Below are 14,888 nucleotides of genomic sequence, written 5' to 3'. Positions count from 1 at the left end.
CTCAGCATTACACACAGACACACAGACACACAGACACACACACACACACACACACACACACACACAGACTCACACACACAGAGACTCACACACACACATACATCATACATAGACACACACACATACACACCACACACACACAAACCACACGGACACGCAAACACACACACACAACTGATATATGTTGGACAGGTGCAAATGAATTACTGTTGCCAAAATCTGTATTGTTTTTCTTTTATTGCTGTAACAGACTACCACTTTCATGTAACTGCCAAAGATTAAACAGAGCATCTCTATGTAGTTATCACATTTTCTGTCACACATGCATCTAAGACATCATTACATGATTATGTATTTGTCTACAGGCAATTTTCTGCTAATTTTTATAGATGCCAAAATTTATTTTAAGACATACTGTCAAGTATAAACATTATTCAAAATGAACTTTAAGCAAAATGCAGAAGATATTCTTTGTGAAAATAAAAAAAAAAACACAGTTGAAAAGTAGGTACCTTTACATTTTTATTAAAGAAAACGCAACCTGATAAATACTGAAAAGTCAGACTTTGGAGATAACTATGGCTTTTTTAAAGTTAAGGATTTTTGTAACAAACATTAGAGAAGGTGAAAGTAAAATGCGGATTTCACATATCATATGTATTTGTTCACAAGAAAGCTTCCTCAGGGGCGAAATAAGTGACGGTGGGAACAAGTTACTGCATCCCAACCAGTCCTCTTTTTCTATCTCATCTCTTACCTCTGTTAAAATTGAATCCAATAGGGATTCATTCCTTTAGATTCACATTCTGTACTAAAATGGCAAAACATAAAGAAAAACCAGGTATAAGCCGACAGCTTCCTTGCAGCTATTAAAAACTAAGACAAAACTTGACATTGGGAGGGGAAATATGCCTCAAACACAAGTTACCAGGAGCAAGTAGTTGGTCACTGAGCCAGAAAATAGTGACTGCATTGTTGTCTGTTTAAAGCACACCATCCTCTACCAACAGAGACATAAGCCATGCCCACCAGCTAAGGAAAAAAAATCAAATGGATGTCATTGAGACATTTCTATTAAATTTAAAAAACAAAAATCTGTGTCCTGGCCAGCAGAGAGATTAGCCAAGGACACTTGATGAAATAACATGAAAGTAAGATGTAATTTTAAAGAAAGGAAACAGGTACATGCAAGCGATTATGAACCATTGATCATATTTATGGCTCGTGTTTTATAACTTTCTCTGCAGTGCCCATTGTTTATTTATATGAATTTTTAAAACCCTGAAATGAATGTCAACCGCCCCATGAAAATACTACAAAACACGGACATTACTTACAAATTACTTGTGCCTCTCGAAGCAGCCTCACAGCTGTATATCAGTCGGTGGTGTATTTCACTTTAAGCTGCCTCATCTACTTTCATCTCTGTGCTATGTATAGCATGCTGAACTGTCTTCTGAAGATCAAAGAGAAGCGGGCTCCGCTTTATTTACAAAGGCAAATTTAATGGGTAACCAAGGTGCTTATTTTATGAAACCGACTAGTCCCTTTGAACTACTATCTCTACTGATCCATACACCATGCTCTAAATGCAGAGGCTCTCTTGAATCTGGAAAATGTTCTTAGCTTAATGGGTGCCCTCTCTTTGAACTACATGCCATGGTTTTACGGGGCTGGAAGGACACACAGAGGTTCCTCCAGGCCTCATGAGTGCTGAAGGAATTTGGAAGAGCAAAGCAAACAACACAAAGCAGGACTATGGAATTGAAAATATTTCTCCCAGTATCAATAAAGGAAGTGCATGATGCAATATAAGTGTCTAGCCAAAGCTGGGACACTGATTCAGCATTGGTATGAGTTATACCCCTCATTGCTCCATAGAGAAATAATACATTTATTAATGTAAAAATGAATGTATGCTAAGCAACAAGATACAAAAGAGAGAAGATTTGGGGGATGTGTACTCCAATAACTTGTTAACTGTCAACATGAATTTGTCTCAGATGTCCACATCTCCTAGAATCTCACATCTTAAAAAAAAAGAACAAATGGCTTTTTCATGGAGAAACAAGACTGCTTGCCAGTATCTATAACTCTCCTCCTCTGAGGTGTGCGTTCTCTTCCTTTTTGAGTTTATGCACCTGTTTGGGCCAATGAGGAGTAAATAGAAGACACATAATAGTTCTGGAAGATTCATTGATTGGGGAAGTTTACCAATATTCTTTTTACTTCTGGATGGTGAAGAAGAACAGAGCCACAATGCTATGGGTAGCCAGTGCTTCTGAGAATGACCTGCTCTAACAGCCTCGCTGTTTAAAAACCAACTTTCTCACCACACGATGACCTGTCCAACTCAATGGAACATCTCAGGCAATCAAGGCAAAGATTCCATCCATAGTGCAAACACTTGGGAGCTGATAAGCCAGTGCTGGTGCTTTGCTTTTTCCCCCCTCTATTTGATCTCGTTCATTTAAAAAAAGTGAACATGCTATTTTAAGCTTACAGTGATATATAATTAATGAAGCCATCTCCTCCTCCTTTTCATCTTTTCCTGTTACCACTGTACCTCTCCTGCCTCCCTCGTAGAATCACTGAAAACAGTGACTATAGCCAGACACCAAGAAGAAAAGAATATAGGAGATAAAAAGGAGATGAAAGCCCTAAACTTCCCCTCATTCCTCATAGTGGTCAACTCAAGGGTTTAAATACTAGTTGAAATGGCTGCAGTTGATATTGTTGTTCTCAAAAGCTGCAGGGACCGTTTCCTCTGGACTATTTCCTTTGACACTAAGACTTCGGGCAACTTCCCGAAAAACGATAGCATTTCCAAAGAGGATGTTCTATTGTCTGAAGTCCACAATTTTCTTTGATCTGGTTCACATGAGGATTGGCTGACTTGGTCTCACATACATTTTCTTAAACTTGTTTGTAGGACCTACAAAATGGAAGCACGTGAAAATGTAAAATACAATTTTTTTTTCAGCTCAGTGAATGCAATAAATGGTTTTCAACATGTCTAAAACAGTCAATGACTAGAAGATACAGTCTATTGGCTACATGCCAAGCATTGTGCTAAGCACTTTACAGAACATTTCTCTGGAATCTTCTTCACAATGCTATGCAGTATAGTCTGCATCTGTGGAAGGTGACATTTAGAGAAACTAACTCAGCAGCATCCATAGCCAGTCAAGAAGGAGCAGAGAGGAGTGTCTGTGCAATGTGACTGCAAAACCCAGCGTCTTAACCAATGCTCAACACTGCCATCATACAACCAGACTGTCATAAAACCATCCTATTGCTATTAAGTGCTGTGTATATACAGACTCATGTAGGCAGATTGCTCTAAGTTTTTCATAACAAAGGAAGGTGTACTGCTCAATCGAAACTGGCTAAGGCAACAACACAACACATTCCCTTATGATAAGTAGAATGCTTACACCTACACACAGCAAAGAGAACACATTTACTTATGAATTTACACTGGATCAGGAGGATTTCCTGAAATTCACAGGACGTAAGAGGAGGATTTGCTTTTATTACTATTTCCTTGTCATTGTGGATTTCAAATAACAATTATTTCTTTCTTATCCTCTAGTTACTTACAGAAAACACACTAACTTACTTTGAAATTTTTAAGGAATTGTTGAATGTATGTTATTCTATACGGCATGAGAGGGACTGAGTATGCAGCACCGTGCTAAAAAAGTTTGCCTAGCGTGCGCAGTTCCTACTACCAAAAGCAAAAACCCATCTGAACCAAAGCAAAATTGAAAGGAATGTTTGTGAAACCCAAAACTGAGCTCCAGAAGGATATATAGTTGAAATACACATTAGATTTCTGTGGTTACTGCACAAGTCTGCCATCTGATGCAGTGGGGGAAGTGACTAATATGTTATAAATTTCGTTGTAGAACATTTCAGTTTCAATGCACATGAAAGTCAAATAAACCATTACAAACATTACCTTCTGTGCATTCCAATCTTATACCTTTCTACGGTGAAGGAGCAAAGAAGACATCCTTTATTTTTCCCCACTAATTTTCTCAACCTGACTGTTGTAGGGGAGGTTGATGAGAGTCCTTCAGAATCTTGAGGTTGAAAGAAAAAGGCAGAAGCTCAAAGCAAACAAACGATGTAGACCAGCAAATGACACTGCTGCAAGGTGGTGACCCTTGTCTCCTACTGTTAGTTCCACATTTGTACATTCACAGACAATTTCAAGGCTAAAGTTTCTTGAATATTTGTTATAGAGTAAAGTACCCACTATAAACACTAGTAATTCTACCCCAGATAGCGTTATAGAGGAGAAAATTATTTGGGAGTAATATAAAGAATGTTGTTTCAAGGATTTCATATATATATATATATATATATATATATATATATATATATATATATTCACAGTCAAAAAGAACATGAGAGAGAATCTAGTTCATGTTATGGTTCTAGATAGAAAAGTTCTGGTTATCAAAGGCAGGGTAGTTTTTGCTTGATGAAACACGGATTGGCTGCAGGGAGCTAGAGATGAAGTGGTAAGGTAGCTTACATTTTCTCAGACAGAGCTTTAAAATTCTTGTTGAATTTCTGTCAGTTATCAGATGCTAGTTGTAACAAGAAAGGTAGATGTGCAAAAGGTACACAAAGATGTCCAAGGATTCATAAATCACATTTTAAATACTCTTCCTCACTCAAGAAAGATGCTCTCCATATAGGTATACAAACGAGCACGTTCTGTCTCTCTGTCTCAGAGTATCTCTCCCTCTCTCTCTCTCCCTCTTCTGTTTCTCTCACATGGCTTTCATTTGTTTGTTGCTTTACAGGAGTAGAGCAATAGTATACATGCTAATGTAACCCTTTCCCTATAACAACTCTGTGTTTGCATTCCTCTTAGTTGATAGTGATAATCAGAACCCCTGCTTATAAATAGTGGGTTTGAACAGGTGTCTTGGCATTTCTTTACTACTTTTCTTATTAACACCATTCCAAAGTTCTGTAGGTTGTGTTTGTTAAAAAGGGTTTTTGTTTGTTTTGTTTTTGTTTTGTTTTGTTTTTTGGTTTTTCGACACAGGGTTTCTCTGTGTAGCTTTGGAGCCTATCCTGGCACTCGCTCTGGAGACCAGGTTAGCCTTGAACTCACGTTAAAAAGGTTTGAATAAGCTGGGCGTTGGTGGCGCACACCTTTAATCCCAGCACTCGAAGGCAGAGTTCGAGGCCAGCCTGGTCTACAGAGCGAGTTCCAGGACAATCTCCAAAGCAATATAGAAGACAAAGAAAAACAGGTTTGAATAAATAATTGTATATACAAATATTTTGAAATTGATTCGTCTTCATATTCATTTATGTCTATGCTGTACATTTCTCCAGTTCAGCTTATGAATTATCTCACATAACTGCCCCTAATGTGAACCTTGTTAGTGGAAGCCATGGCTTTAAATACCTTCACCTGTAGCTATGTTCATCTGTGAATATTTGTATGATGACCAGTTTGTCTTGATCAAGACAGGACAGGATGCACAGACGTACCATGTACGCTCATCATTTGACTCCTTTTCTTTAAATAACTATTAACATTCCCAGTTTTTTACCTAAGTCATGAATATACAGGAAAGCTTCTTTACCATCGCTTTGCATTGCACTGATCACGGTGTTGGCCGGCTGCTCTTTGAAAAGGAACACACTGTCCCTCCTTTATCTTGTGCTTCTTTGATTACTTTGTTACTAGAATTCTATTTTCCCCCTAGGTAAGATCTTCTGATTCCTGTCTGTGTTCTGATTTATTTCAAAGCGAGTATGGGCTTATTTTAGTGGTTTATAGGCATGTTTTAGTGCAACTGGAACAACTGATGCCCAAGCATCTACATGTTCTGGGTCTAAGGCATTGTAGTAAAACATTCCAGAGGATGAAGATATCAGACAGGAAACCCTGCTTAGGGCCTGATTGTAGGCAGTGTACACTGCTTTGTAATGAATATGTCACTAAAAGATGCTGCTGTGATGTTTTGATTGTAGTGAATTGGGTTCTTTTTCCATGAACTCACCCTCTTTGTGAGCGGAAAGTTTAAGAACATATTCAGGATAAAGCAAACAGTATCACAAACACTTTATATACAGTTTCTCTTCTCTGATAGGTTCATGGCCTAGTAAAGCTAGTACTTCCTGATAACAAATAACAACTCTGAACTGGATTCTGCCAGAAACTGCAAAATCAGAGCAGGCAGCCTGCGAAGGCAAGCTAGACATGGCTGATGCAGTGAGTCTGTGTGTGCTGAGTCTCTCACTTTTAGTTTTTCCCACATGATGCAAAGGGAAAATGATAAATTTCCCAGCGGAATTCATGGAGGCCATACAACAATGGATGAAAAAAAATTAATTTCCAGCCTCAAATTATTTTCTTCTTCCTTTTCTATTTTCTCCTACTCTTTTTCTTCCTCTACCTTCTCTTTCTCCTCCTCACTCCTCCTCTTCTGATTCCTCCTCCTCCTCTTCTGGGTCTCACTATGTGGCATCGGGTGGCCAATAACTCTGTTATTGGCCTTGATGATAATAACTTGATGTTCTTAAACTCAGAGATCCTCCTGTCTCTGCATCTCCAGTGCAGGGAATAGAGGCATGCAGTACCTCCCTCAAGTATTAATTTAGGGAAAATATATTCTAGGAAAAAATATAGAAATTTCATATGAAAGGAAGTGTAACAAGCTCCAATAAACTTGTTGTAAAAGAATGCTAAGTGATGTTATTATAGCTAAAGGCAATTTCAGGAGAAAAATCTGAATATTCAAAAATAATGAGAGATGTTTTAAAGAAATGAATAGACACAGAGATATTTTTACTGAAATTCTTTCTAAATGAATTATTAATTCCTAGAATTAATATATAAATAATTAATAAGTTACAAATTATATATAAAACATAATTATACATTAGTGTATATATAATTATATATAAAGCATATTAATTAATTTGTATAAATAACTTAAATTCCATATAAAGACTAAAAATAAAAATCATGGTATTGTTTGATGAGGTGTTGAGTGTAAAAGTTGCAATATTTATGACCACTACAACATAAAGTTGCAAAAGTTGGCCTTTCAGTTTGAATTCATACAGTGTTGATCTCCATTATGGTGCAAAATAAAGGTCTGTATATTGCAAAACATCTAGTTAGAGTGAAAAGGAAGAAGTAAAACTACCTTTGGGTACGTTACTTATTTAACTGTGTGTGTAGAAATTTGTATAGTATTTACCATAAAAAATTTTAGAGTTAACACACAATTTTATCAGGGTTGAAACACTGAAATCATTTGTATATGTATGCATCCATGATTACAAATCAATTTTTAAAATATCCCCTGCAATTAAAGGGTTTGTTTGCCCCAAAATACCCAGTAAAAATAACAGTGAGAAAGCAGATGTTGAAGAACATACAGACATATGATGTTCACGGGTAGGGCACTCACTACTAATAGAGATGTCAGGTTTCTATCATACTGTCTTGTAGCTAGAAACAGAACAGTTCCACCAAAACCCCAACAGATTCTTTTCTGTAGAATTTGATAAGCAATGACTATAATTTATATCTAAAAGCGAAGGAACTAGAACTTCAAAAAAAATTGGGGAAAGAGTTGGGGACTACACATTCTTGTTTTTAAGGCATTTCCTAAAGAAATGCAATGGTATTGTTGCTGAACAGACATGAAGGTTAATTAATGGAATCAAGGGTTTAGAAAAAGATGCACACATACATTTTCAAATTGTACTTAATAAAAGTGAAGAAGAAACTAAATGGAGAAAGCATAATTTTTCAACTACTAATGGCAGAACAACTTGACATCAGTGTGAAATTAAGCCTGTGCTCATACCTCATATTTTAGAAAAAAAAGAAGCAAGGCAACCAAAAAATCTAAAATAAAATATAAAAGATTTATGATCTTGGATATTACAAAGGATTCTTAGATGTCATATCAAGTCACCACATGTAAAAGGCAAATACTAAGTTTATGAAACTAAAACATGCCTATTCCATGGGAGTCACTTAGAAGTGCTTAAAAAAAAAAAGAGTGGGAGAAAATACTTGCAAAAACATATATAAGAACTTCTATCAAAAATATGCTAGGAATTTATAAGATATTATACAAAATTATGTTCAATAGGCAAAGATTTCACCAAGGATGATACAGGCTAATATGAGCCAGGCACCATGGCTCACCACCAGCACTTAGAAGGCTGAGGCAGGAGAACTGCTGTTAGTTTGAGAACAGCCTTGGCTTCAAAGTAAATTCCAGGAGACACTGGCCTACAGAATGAGACTGTATCTCAAAACATCAAAAGAAAGTTGAATTTAAAAAAATATGATATCATGCAATTATGGTCTATATCAATAATCATTAGAGAAATGTCAGTTGAATTCACAAAGGTAGGACTCTGTCTAGAAAGAGTAAAAAGGATTAAAAAATAGCAAGTGTGGAGCAAAATGTCATCATTTATGAAATTGTATAGACTCATATTAACTTGGAAAACATTTGGACAAATTTATATGAAGTTAAAAATACACGTATCATGCACCCTAACAATTCCATTCCTAGGAAAGTACTTTGAAAAAGAAATTTAGTGCAGAACATCTTAGAAATGTTTATAAAAACTATGAATAATTATTAAAATGGGAAATAATTACATGACTGTCAATGAATAATGGATTAATAAACCATTCCATTTCATCAGTAAAGTGTTTCCTGGTTAGTAAAAGAAATGCTGGCGTGATATGCATGAATTGTGATCAATCTCTAATGCATTATACTACATAAAATAATTTCCCTCAAAATCTACATGGTGTCTGAACCTATTTGTTTGACATCCTGAAAATGTAAAACAGGGGCAGAAAGCAAGTCAGTCACAGGCTAGCTGTGGGAAGAACAGATAGCGACAGGCATCTGTGAATCTGGGGAATAGTGGAACTGTTCTATATCTGAACAGCAGCATGTTTCCCAAAATGCAAATAAATAAATAAAGTAGTGAGTTTACAAGCATTCATTTGCACAAGAAATATCTTTAATGTGTAATAATTTGAAAAATCTTGAACTGAAAGCCTGGAGCTAACAAAAATTTAAGAAGAATGTGTGAAAATGTAAAAAAGTATCCCGATAATAGTCTATTGTTTAGTAACATAAAATATAGACTAATCAAGTTTTTATTTAAAACTTTCCCATGTTTGCATGCACAAACACTTTCAGATCATACATAGTTCTATTTTTTTAATCAAGAAAAATGAAAACAAATAGAATGGTGTGTTACCAATTTAAGACTATATACAACTGGCTGCAGTAATAATATACTGATATAATAATTTCATACCTTCCTCCCAATACTTTTGCAGGGAAGTTAAATATTTTACTTAAGATACATAAGATAGATGCACATGACTCCAATCATCTCTGTGTGAAAAGTTTGTCCCCTGTCTGCAAATTACATATGGCCATAACCAGTCATTCTGGCAGTTCCCATATGTTTTTCAGAATATATTGTGTACATGGAACAAAGCAGTGGCTCTCAATCTTCCTAACTTGAGACCCTTTGATACAGTTCCTAATGTTGTGACCCTCCCCCATCACAAAATTGTTTTATTGCTACTTCACAATCGTAATTTTGCTAGTGTTACGAATCATAATGTAAATATCTGTATTTTCTGATGGTCTTAGGCAAACCCTGTCAAAGAATTATTCAACCCAAGGGGTCACAACCCACAAGTTGAGAACCACTGGTTGATTATTCTGGTCAGTTGTAGGCAGTTGTTGGTTGCATCTTTGAGGAGTCAGGAGTTGCACTGTTTTTCATGGTGCACAGAGTCACTGCTCCTAACCTCAGCATTACACATGGCTTAACTGTTCTTTCATTACATGTTTGTTATATCTCGGTCAAAACAAAACAAAAATTCTAGAAATAGCAAAAGGAAAATGTTTTTTAGTAACTATGAAATATTGCCACTAAACGAAATATATTAATAATATCAAGACCTGATATATAGCATTTTATGGAATTCTATAAGATAAAAAATATCCCTATAGTTTGGGGTAGGAATTTTTGGCATTTAGTTCACAGATGCCAAATAAATGTGATATAAGGCCATATGTCTGCCTCTTAAAAATATGAGCTTTGTGTGGTCCAAGCAGGAAGTGAGATGGCCGCCTTGACAGCTGCTCTCATTTGCTCAGTTTTCATTGTTCAGATGTACATGGAGAATCAATCTTTCCTTTTGCCAGAAGCAGGAAAATGCTTTAATTGCATTTAATGGCTAATTTAAAGAATGCTTTTAAAACTACAAACAACAAGCAAAGTTACGCTGTTGCTTTTACAATATGAACCAATAGAAGATTTTACTTGAAACTACACTTATGAAATTTCATTGACAAATTAAATTTTAAAAGAAACTGATGAAACATAAATAATTGCTGAAAAAAACATTAAATACATACAAAGTGCCCTCCTTTTAAATCTGAAAGATAGAAGCATTGGTGTTTTAAAAGCAAGGGAGAGAGGAGAAGGAAGAGGAGAGAAAGGGGGGGCCATTGAAATAAACGCCATCAAGAAGAGACAGTCCCTAAATTTAGATTTATGCAAGTTTACCTCTTGCTGGTTTTCCTAAACTTCCTGTGTTACTGACCCACTGTTATTCAGGTTCTCATTCCATGTAAACACATACCAGGTAACCCCAAATTTTATCATATATATTGTATTTTTCTGTTAAATCATCCTTTAAGAGTCTTTAATGACATCTCAGAGACTGTATTAAAAACAATACATGGCAATGCACTAAGCTACTTCTTTTCTGAACACATTCTTTAGGGTATAATGTGGTTAAATAATTTTTTCCTGTCACAGAGTTGTGCTATTCATTCCTGGTTGTGTTGTTAAAAATTTCATAACTAATTTCAAATTAATATAGATCTAGTTACATTGGGAGTCTATTTGTCCATTAGTAAGCCATTTTCAAAGAGTTATAAAAAAACATCTAGGATAGTATTAAGTTCTGTGCTAATTGAGCTAGTTTGGGAGATTTCTCTAAAAACTGAATTTACTGTTAAAATTATTTTCTTTGTGACTCTAAAGCCTATATTTGCTATCTTTGTTTCTGTACAACATTTCAGTTGAGAAAATGGAACATGCCTATAAAATATTTAAAAATATGAGGAGGCAACTATGAACGTGATCTGCCATAGATTGGAGCCGACAGAGAAAGCTTGTTGATCCAAAATACCTTTATTCAGATAAATACCAGCAAAGCACAAGCCAGAGCGTGCCCAGAGGCAGCAAGCCAGAGAGGCCAGAGTGAGGGGCTCCCACTTGTCAGCAGCACCTTAAGAACCCCCCACTCGTCATCCTGAACACCCCTTGACCACGCCCTGACAGGTGTGGTTATAGCCACGCCTATAGCCAGCCCTTAGGAGGCGTGGTTATGGTGTCTCCCTGCAATAGATGTTTTGTGCTGTGTGGCTGTTGTAATGTATCTAAGTAGGGGAATCAACATACATGTAAGCAAATAAATAAGCAACTTACCAATACCATATTAATTACAGAGGTTTGTTCTTATTCAGCACTATTGGTTACATAGACCTGGCTAGCTCAGGTGTCACTCAAGTAAGTGGGAAAGATGGAATGTCCCAGTCCTCAAACACTTTGAAAGTCCTCACACAGAAATGACAGTCTGAAGGCTTCTTTTTACTAGAAGCAAAAAGATTCCACATTAGAAACACTATAGTGTTTTCTGTTGCTATGATAAAACATCTCGGTTAAGATAACTCATAGAAGAAAATTTTGGCCTATGGTACCAAAAAGATTTGAGTCCATCTTCATGGGGAGGTGTAGCAATGACTGACAGGCATGGTGAAAGGAGCAGGAAGCTGAGGGCTCACATCCTTAACAAAGAGTGAACTGCAGAGGCCTTTTACTCCCCAGTGATGGTGGCATGCTTCCTTCAGCAAGGCCATGCCATCTAAACCTCTAGAAACAACGCCACCAACTGGGGACCAAATGTTAAAATGCCCAAGATTATGGTGGAAATTTCTCATTAGACCATTACATCATACCTCAGATTTAGCTCTCTCATTCGTCTTAAGTAGATAGTCATGTTCTTAAAGCCGTACAAGTAGTGAAAAATACTAACAAATTAAATGTCAAAACAAACATGATGGGCTTTAGGTGGCATGGTTCCTTGTTAAGTAGAAGGATGGGTGTCATCATTAAATGCCCTAATAGCCTTTTTCTTATCACGACTGAGATGTTTCAAGCTAGTGACAAGTTGAACATACCATGCAGGTGCAGAGCCAGGTGCACCATCCTCATGACTGGTGAAGCAATGGGATTCTGCCTTCAGTTTGACTAGAGAGGGATGTCCTCCAACTACAAATATTTGGGGGGGGCGGGGGAGGGGAAGCAAATGCCACTAGAGTTTTGAACGTTTGAGGGGAAGGAGAGACTCGTGTGTGACTTTGCTTGTCCTCCTCTGTTACGATAAATCTTTCCGCCAAAGGCTGCCAGAGCCCCACCGCTATGTGTGTACTTTACGCCAGCAGCCCGCCTGAGTTAGGGCCCAAATGAATACACAGAAACTTGTATTATGTTCAAATGCTGCTTGGCCAATGACTAGGATTCCTCTTCTTCTAGTTAGTCTTAATTATCATAAACCTATATATTTTATAAGACTTATCTTATAGAGGATGCCTTTTGCTGGCACCCTCTCTTGCCGGTGGCTCACATGGTGCCACTGGAGGAGGAAGAGGAAAAAAGGGACACTTCCTGTTTCCTTTGCTAAAATATGAGTCTCCTTGCTATGTCACTTCCTGCCTGGATCACCACTTCTTTACTACATTTCCCAGAATCCTCTTTGACTCCTAGTCCTGTCTAACTTGCTGTCTCATTGGCCAAATAGTATTTTATTCAATAATCAACAAGATAAACATACACAGAACATTCCCCATCACTCCTCATCAAAGGCCACGAAGCTACAGCACAATGGTTCTGGGTTGCCCCTTAAACAAACCACAGAGGCCAGCTCTGCATCTGTCCAAGGACAAGAAAGGAGCCAGGATACTATCCACACATACTTTCCCTCATTTTCCCTTCCTTCCTTCCCTCCCTCCTTCCTTCCTTCCTTCCTTCCTTCCTTCCTTCCTTCCTTCCTTTCTCCCTCCCTCCCTCCCTCCCTCCCTCCCTTTCTTTCTCTCTCCCTTCCTCCCTTCTTTCCTCCTGTGACACATGCTATGAAAGTTCTGTATCAGTGACACACGTCCTCATTGCTTCTAATATTTTTCTTTTTAGGCAAGGCAAAGATGCTCAGGATGACCTTGAACTGGGTGTTGCCCAGGGAGTTTCTGAATACAGGTTCCTCCTGCCTCCACTCCCCCCCGGCATCTGAGATTATCTCCATCCATGCTGTCCATTCACTGCTTATTCTGAAAGTAGAGAGGAAGAGAGTCTCTTGGCAGAGAGGAAAATGTTCATGTTGGTTGAGTGGTACTCATTCTTGGGGAAGCAGACACTTAAGCTTACAGCTGTTAATTTTCTCTTGTGACAATATACCTGACAGAAGTAAAGAACAAAACAACAACAGCAAAAGACAAGAAAACAGTATTTTGGTCCAAGTTTTAAAGGGAACATTATGGGGGAATTGTGGCTTCTTGTCAAATTTCATGGTTTGGACACTCTCTATATTTCCATCATAAAAATACAGTCATAGTATATCCAACTCTTTAGCTATAGCTTGTTTCTTGACAGGTACGGTGTAGAGATACTGAATCTGCATTTTTCCAGGAAACCTAGGCCTTCGTCATTTTATTTAATATAATTTCTATTTGTGTATGTGGTCTATATGTGTGTTGCAAGAGTGTGTGTGTGTGTGTGTGTGTGTGTGTGTGTGTGTGTGTGTGTGTGTGTGTGTGTGAGAGAGAGAGTCCAGAAGAGGACTTCAGGTGTTGTAGGCTATCATTATACCTTATTTCCTTTGAGATGATCTCTCTCATTGAGCCTAGAGCTAGGCTGGTGGCCATCAAGGCCCAGTCACCCTCCTTTTTCTTTACTTGACAGTACAGCAGTTTGTAGGCATACACAATTAAGTCTGGCTTCTATATGGGTGCTGAGGATTCAAACCCAGGTTCTCATGATGGTGCAGCAAGCACTATAACCCAATGAGGCAACCCCACAGCCAGTTAACTATATTTTAAGCTATAGGATTCTTCTCACAGTGCCTAAATCTGTGATGTTTAACGAAAGCCTATCACCGACTTTGTCTTCAAAGGATACACATTTTATCTTTTTATTATGAGTTTTTAAAAGCTTTGTGAATAAGTAAAGTGTGTGTGTGTGTGTGAGAGAGAGAGAGAGAGAGAGAGAGAGAGAGAGAGAGAGAGAGAGAGACAGAGAGAGAGACAGAGAGAGAGAATGAGTGAGAGAAACAAAGGGGATAGGTTAGGATGGGTGAGTGTTGTGTGTGTGTGTGTGTTGTCGGTCTGCTTGTATCTTGGTATCTATGCATCTCAGACATACGTGGGAGAGGAGAGGAAATTGTATGCTTGAGATGAGCAATATAATTTATGACCAATTTAAAACTACAATAGTAGTCCTCTGACTGCAGAGGTCATATCTTTGAAAATTCTTTAGAAAATTTACGGCTGAGAAAAATAGAAGGGAGTAACTGAAATTAGACATTAACCAAATAAAGTTTTATGGTATTCAGTTCACAATACAAAGCAGGAAAGAAGCCATTATCACCAAGGACAAGGTCAATGATGATTAATGAACCAAGTCACAGTTTCTTTTGTGCTATTATTCTCTATTTATCATCTAAGTCACTATTTAGGCTCCCTGTCTTCACTGTAGTCTCAACAAGAAGCATGCCCAGC

At 37.4% G+C, this 14,888-nt stretch overlaps 1 long non-coding RNA gene across 1 annotated transcript; it reads right to left on the bottom strand.

Annotated features, from left to right (window-relative positions):
• Positions 1–293: 293 nt before the first annotated feature.
• Positions 294–12,638, bottom strand: LOC118239513. Its single transcript, XR_004771950.1, has 3 exons — positions 12,300–12,638; positions 11,548–11,712; positions 294–2,935 (listed from the first exon to the last, which is right to left on the bottom strand). It is a non-coding gene; the product is annotated as an uncharacterized LOC118239513 (long non-coding RNA).
• Positions 12,639–14,888: the final 2,250 nt, after the last annotated feature.

Source organism: Cricetulus griseus, assembly GCF_003668045.3.
Source record: "Cricetulus griseus strain 17A/GY chromosome 1 unlocalized genomic scaffold, alternate assembly CriGri-PICRH-1.0 chr1_0, whole genome shotgun sequence".
Lineage (NCBI taxonomy): Eukaryota > Metazoa > Chordata > Mammalia > Rodentia > Cricetidae > Cricetulus > Cricetulus griseus.
This window is presented reverse-complemented; position numbering and strand designations above follow the sequence as displayed.